The sequence below is a fragment of the Macaca thibetana genome, chromosome 1 (genome assembly GCF_024542745.1).
Source record: "Macaca thibetana thibetana isolate TM-01 chromosome 1, ASM2454274v1, whole genome shotgun sequence".
Lineage (NCBI taxonomy): Eukaryota > Metazoa > Chordata > Mammalia > Primates > Cercopithecidae > Macaca > Macaca thibetana.
Window position 1 is genome coordinate 11,258,584 of NC_065578.1, and position 6,000 is coordinate 11,264,583.

At 50.6% G+C, this 6,000-nt stretch overlaps 1 protein-coding gene across 1 annotated transcript in view; it reads right to left on the reverse strand.

Annotated features, from left to right (window-relative positions):
- Positions 1-4,106, reverse strand: part of MAD2L2 (mitotic arrest deficient 2 like 2) — a 407,166-nt gene extending 403,060 nt beyond the window's left edge. The window contains exon 1 of the mRNA XM_050788976.1: positions 4,103-4,106. The gene's annotated coding sequence lies outside the window, so the exon portion shown is untranslated. The remainder of the gene's footprint in view (positions 1-4,102) is intronic.
- Between the last annotated feature and the right edge of the window lie 1,894 nt (positions 4,107-6,000).

Genomic DNA, 6,000 nt, shown 5'->3' on the forward strand with positions numbered 1-6,000 from the left:
TTCCCTGGCCACAAGATGTGCCCTTTCCTCCACTTACAGCCATGTGTCAGCTACTTTCCTGGGTGCCCTGGGGGAATTCTGGTTCTCAGGAGTACACAGTTTCCTGGGGCAGAGGGATACATGAACCAGTCATTACGGTTATGACACGATGAGATCAGTTCTAGAATTGTGGCACAAAAAACGACAGAAACCACTTTTTGACTGGGAAGAGGGCTGGGGGACAGGGGACACTGCCAGGAAAGCAACAAGGAGGAGGTGGCATTGGAACAGGTTAGGAAGATGATCCGGAGTCGGTGTGCATCCCAGGTGGAGGCCAGCATGGGCAAAGGCTACTGGGGTGAGAAGGCTGCACATGTGGCTGGAGTATAGGTCCAGGAGAAGTAAAAAGGCACAAGGGAGGAGTCAGCTCCAGCCAGGCTTGTGAGCAGACTTGGGCACCCTTGGATTTGGGTGACCCTGACCCAGGGGAGTCACTGCTCTGTGCCTTGGTTCCTTTCCTGCAGAACAGGTATAAAAGTAAGAACTTGTTCATGGGGTTTTCGTGAGGATACAAGAAACCAATGCCTGAAAACTCTTAGCACAAAATAAGCACTCAAAGGTAGCTGTTATTATTATCATTAAATGAATAATACGATTTTCTACATGGTGCAGGTCCTTTGCCAAAACACACACCATACTTCTGCAAGGGTTCTGTACAGGGGAGTGTCTTGGTGAGATGTGTGTGCTAGAAAGGTCTCTTTGGAAATCCATGGAGGGAAGGATTTGAGGGAGAGACAGGTTTCCACAGCATCTGTAGATTTATCCTTTTTAATGGATGTGCAATATTCCATTAAATGGATGTACCACAATTTCCTTAACCATTTCTTGGTGTGACTCTCAGAGTATTTTGAAAATTTATAAATAATGTATTAGGAAATATTACTGTGTGTATAACTTTCTTTTTTCTTTTTCTAGTTTTCCAGCTAAATTATTTCCTTAGTTGTTTTTTTGTTTTTTGTTTTTTCTGTTTTTTTTGAGATGGAGTCTTGCTCTGTTGCCCAGGCTGGAGTGCAATGGCCGGATCTCAGCTCACTGCAAGCTCTGCCTGCCCGGTTCACGCCATTCTCCTGCCTCAGCCTCCCGAGTAGCTGGGACTACAGGCGCCCGCCACCTCGCCCGGCTAGTTTTTTGTATTTTTTAGTAGAGACGGGGTTTCACCGTGTTAGCCAGGATGGTCTCGATCTCCTGACCTCGTGATCCACCCATCTCGGCCTCCCAAAGTGCTGGGATTACAGGCTTGAGCCACCGCGCCCGGCCTATTTCCTTAGTTTTTCTTCACTGAGGTGAAATTACTGAGCCACTCACAAGTAGTACACATTTTTTTTTTTTTTTTTTGTTTTTGCTAAGAATTGCCATACTTCTTTCTGAAAAGGGTTGTAACATTTACCAGCAGAGTATGAATGAGTATTCTGGTCTCACCACAACTTTGGGGTTGGATTTACCAAAATTGTTTTTATAAAGCAAAAAAAAAAAAAAAAAAAAAAAAAAAAAAAAAGATCGAATATATCTAAAAGGTATCAAAGGTTGCTTGAATTTGCATTTCTTCAATTACTAAAAAGGTTAAACTTATGAAACTTGTAATTTATTTTTATTTGTATTTCTCCTTGTGCAAGCTATTTTGATGTTGTTCATTTATTTATTCAAAACACCAGCCCTTCTCTCTCTCTCTCTCTCTCTCTCTTTTAATTAAATGAAAAATAGAGATGGGGTCTTGCTATGTTGCCTGGGCTGGTCTCAAACTGGGCTCAAGTGACCCTCCAACCTTGGCCTCCCAAAGTGTTGGGATTACAGGCATGAGCCATGTCACCCAGCTGCCAGCTCTTCTACAGTAGAAAGCTCTGGACTGGGATGGGAAGCAGATGTCCTGGGTTCCTCCTGTCCCTGTCTGGTTCTGTCATTATCACAAGCAGGTCACTTCCATAATTGCTTACCTCATTGTTTAACGTAGTCCCAGCTCAAACAGCCTAAGATACTGGGCCTGGTACATCCAGAGGAGAGTCTGGAAGTGGGTCTCTTGGGAAGCGGCATGATGGAGCAGTTTTCCCAAGTGGAGTCCAGCAGCCCCAGGAGGGTTGAGCGTGGGGTGGTCAGTTGTGAAGACCTTGCTGGGAAGTTCCTGGTGGAAGGTTAGCACTCCCACTCTATAGGGCCTTCACCTGATGGAGGCCTGGTACCTTGCAGGACAGATCAAGGTAGACACAGAAGCCAGAGTGTCCTTAGGCTATTCTGGGCTCAAGGAAAATAACTGACCCATCCTTAATTAGAGCACCTAGGACTGCCTGCCTATTTCTGAACCTTGGCTTTCACATCTGAAAACCAAACAAAATCAGTCAAAAGAACCCTTGACCTGTGGCCCACCCGGTAGATGCTCAACACAGACACATGGAATGTGGAATGAAAGGAGCAAAGAGAAACCCCAGGGGATGGGGAAGCACTGGAAGGGAAAATCATTCACCATCAAATGAGAACATAATTATGAGGAGCTTGAATCATTTCTTTTAGGTAAGAGTGCCAGCCACCTCCTCCAACAGGAAAACTCTAAAGGGTCAGGGCTCAGGGAAATCAAATGATCTATACCATCCATCAGTCCCTCCAACATTCAGTCCATCCATCTACCCACCCACCCACCCAGTTACCCACTCACCTGCTGCTCATCCATTCATCCATCCATCCATCCACCTATGCATGCATGCATCCATCCATCCATCCACTCATCCATTTACCCACTCACCTGCTGCTCACCCATCCATCCATCCACCTATGCATCCATCCATCCATCCATCCACCCACCCATCCACTCATCCATTCACCCATCCACCCACATATCTACCCATCCATCCATTTATTCACCTCTCCATCCATCCATCCATTTGCCCACCCACCTACCCATCCATTCATCCATCCATCCATCCACCCACCCATCTACCCACGCATCCACCCACCCATTCTATCTACCCAGCCACCCATTTATCCGCTCATCTACCCATCCACTTATATCCATCCACCCTTCCATCCATCCATCCACCCATCCATCCACCTACCCATTTAACCATCCACATGCTCATCCATCCATCCATCCATCCATCCTTCCAGCAACTTATCATCCACTCACTGATTCATTTTTACAGCAAATGCTTATGAATGGGGATGGGTGGGTGATGGTTGCTTTTTTCTGCAGCCTCCCTAGGCCAGTTGTCCCTTCCAAAGAATCACAAGGGCATGGGAGAAGGTCCTGGCTGATCATGTCAGGGACAGGAAACCACTCACGTTTCACTGTTTCTTGGGGCGGGAGTGGGGGTGGGGGCATTGGGACCCCCTTGGGGCCTCCTAATATCCTGCGAGTCCCCACCTCCAGGGCCAGAAACTGCCTGCCCCCGCTCCCCCCACGCCCAGGTGCGGCTGGCAGCACACTCCCTAGAGCCAGGACCACTAGTTCGGTCAAATCCGGGGCGGGCCATTCAAACAGCTAAGGGAGGCGTCTCCTAGTGCGCCTTTTCCTGAGTCATCTCTGCACGTGTTTGCCCCTTTTTTCTTCGCTGCTTGCCGCTAAGTGTTCCTGGAACCAATTTGATACGGGAGAATTAAGGCTGAAACCTCGGAGGAGCAACCACTTTTGAAGTGACTTCGCAGCGTGCGTTAGGTGCGGACTAGGTGGCCGCGGCGGGAGTGTGCGGGAGCCTGAGTCCACGCGCGCGGCTGAGAACCGCCGGGACCGCACGTGGGCGCCGCGCACTTCCCCCGCTTCCCAGGTGGGCGCGGGCAGCCAGCCCACCTCCCGTCCGGCCCCGGGGATGCGCGCCCTCCTCGCCGCGCTGGGACTGCTGTTCCTGGGGGCGCTCCGAGCCTTCCCACAGGTAAGCGGGTGACGCGCGCCTGGGGAGGCGCCGGCCGTCCAGAGCCCGGACAGTGTGGGGTGCGTGGGACGCAAGGGAGGACACTCCTCATTCCGTTCCCTGCCCAGCTGGGGTGAGGGGGTGCGGGTGACAAGCAGGGACACCGGAATATGCAAGCACCCACAGGTGGGAGGCTGGCTGAAGGGCTAGAGGGGGGCGCCTCCTCCGCACCCCCCGAAGGCTGGGACTGATTCATTCATTCAGTATGAACTGGACCGAGCGCACTGCCATACGCGGGAGGCGCTTTTTGTCCCGACTACCTGCTGGCCTGTCGGGGTCCTGGGCAGATCAGGTGAGGCCGTGGGGGTCGTGGGCAGGCCAGGTGGACCTCCCTTTGCCATGGGAGGTTGGTCGTCCGCGCTCTACCCTGCTGTGTGCGCGGTCCCCTGTTTGCCCCCTCCCTAACCTGGTCACTGGCTGGAGGGTCAAGAGAGGGAGGGGGAGTTGGCTGTGCGTGAGAGTGGGGTGAGGGCGCGGGACCACCCGGATTAGCTTCCGGCAAAGCAACGTTGTGGATTGAATTAGCTGGAGCACGTGGTGGGCATTTGCCCCTGGAAGAAGGTCAGTGGTGGGGCTGAAGTCTATGGTGGGTTGCCTCAGAATTGGGTTTGAGGACTGCTTCAGGAAAACTGAGCACTTACCAGTGGCCAGCGCCAAATTAATCACTGCGGAGAGAACTCAAAGTAACCAGGTGTGTTTCACTGAGCCCAGGGCTGCCTGAGAGAGAGGCCCTCAGCTGACCCAGCACCCTGGTGGACCCCTGCATAGAACCATAGTAGGTGTGAGTGGATGTCTGCTGAATGACACAGAGGGAAAGGAAGGAGCAGGCTGTTGGTCCAGCAGTGGGTCGCCCTTGGGGAGAGGGAGGACCCAGTTCCCCTTTAAGCCTACAGGAAGAGAGGAATCCATGCTATGGATCAGTTCTAGCCATCTGAACCTTAGGCAGTGGGAGGAGAGTGGGGGAGTGGGCTTTAGGCAGGAGGGAGGATCTATGCAGCAAAGGGGACAGCCAGGTGCCCCCTTCCATCTCCCATGGGCAATGTGAGGCGTTGCCCCTTCCCCCCAAGAGGGCAGGGGGGACAAAGCCCTAGCTAGAGACGTCCTGTCCCAGCTCTGCAAGCCCTCACCTGGGGGAAGGTAAGAGTTTGGGGTGCCAAGGTCTTGGGGAGATAAAGGAAAGGAAGGGATGTGAGAGGGGCTTGGGGGGCTTTGCTGGTTTGGCGGCTGAAGCTCATGTACTTCCTTTTTGTAGAGTGAAGCCCCCTCCACTTTTTTATGTTAGAGACAGGGTCTCACTCTGTTGTCCAGGCTGGAGGGCCATCATAACTCATTGCAGTCTGAACTCCTATACCCACCTTTTTTTTTTTTTTTTGAGGTGGAGTCTCACTCTTGTTGCCCAGGCTGGAGTGCAATGGCTCCATCTCGGCTTGCTGCAACCTCTGCCTCCTGGTTCAAGTGATTCTCCTGCCTCAGCCTCCCAAGTAGCTGGGATTACAGGCATGCGCCGCCACACCTGGCTAATTTTTGTATTTTTAGTAAAGACGAGGTTTTACCATGTTGGTCAGGCTGGTCTTGAACTCCTGACCTCAAGTGATCCTCCCGTCTCAGCCTCCCAAAGTGCTGAGATTACAGGCATGAGCCACCACATCTGGCCTCCCGTACTCTTTTTAAAATAAAAATACTATACATTTAATTGCACAAGGAATATGCAAATATATCCTCAAAGCAAAACGATAAACGCTACAGATAAAGCCAAGTCTTTTGAAACTTCCTCATCCTGATCCCTTCAAAGATATAACCACTGTAATTGATTTGGTGTGTTTCCTTTGCAGACCTTTATAAATGCATGTCTATATTTATATTGTTTTTATAGACATATATAGAGTTTTCCATATACTATACCCTACAGTACATATGGTTCTTCATTTGGCTTTATAATGTCTATGAGGCATCTTGGTGAGCTTTCCATGCTGAAACTTACACATCCTCTGCCTATCTTTTAAAATGCCATGTGGTCTTTTACCAAATGGGATGTTTCATAGTTTATTTATGTCCTGGATGGATGGGT